Below are 475 nucleotides of genomic sequence, written 5' to 3' on the forward strand. Positions count from 1 at the left end.
GGGGGAAACCACTACTAAGCAAGAGAAACATCAATTCTCGAAAAAAAAAGCACTAGGCTGATACCCATGGCTTTATGGATAATATTCCATGGACAGATGAGTCAAAAGTGGAACTTTGGATGATGCAAGTCCCATTATATCTGGTGCAAAGCATAAAAGAGTGGTAAAAGTCCTCCATAGCAATGTGAAAGACTGATATCAATTAGAAGTGTTTGATTGCTGTTACAGGTGGTGCAGCCAGTTAAGTTTAAGGGAGTAATTCGTTTTTTAATATGGGTGATATGGGTGTTTTATTATTATTATTATTATTTTTTTAATTAAAGGATAAGCACCAGATATTTTCAAAAATCAAATACACTGGGCAAAATGAATTTTCTATTTTATGATTGTTTTCAAACTATTTTACTGGAAAAAAATAAAATAAATCATTCTCAACATCAATAAAAATGTAGATGTAATCTTTTGCCCCACATGG

The sequence above is a fragment of the Conger conger genome, chromosome 9 (genome assembly GCF_963514075.1).
Source record: "Conger conger chromosome 9, fConCon1.1, whole genome shotgun sequence".
Lineage (NCBI taxonomy): Eukaryota > Metazoa > Chordata > Actinopteri > Anguilliformes > Congridae > Conger > Conger conger.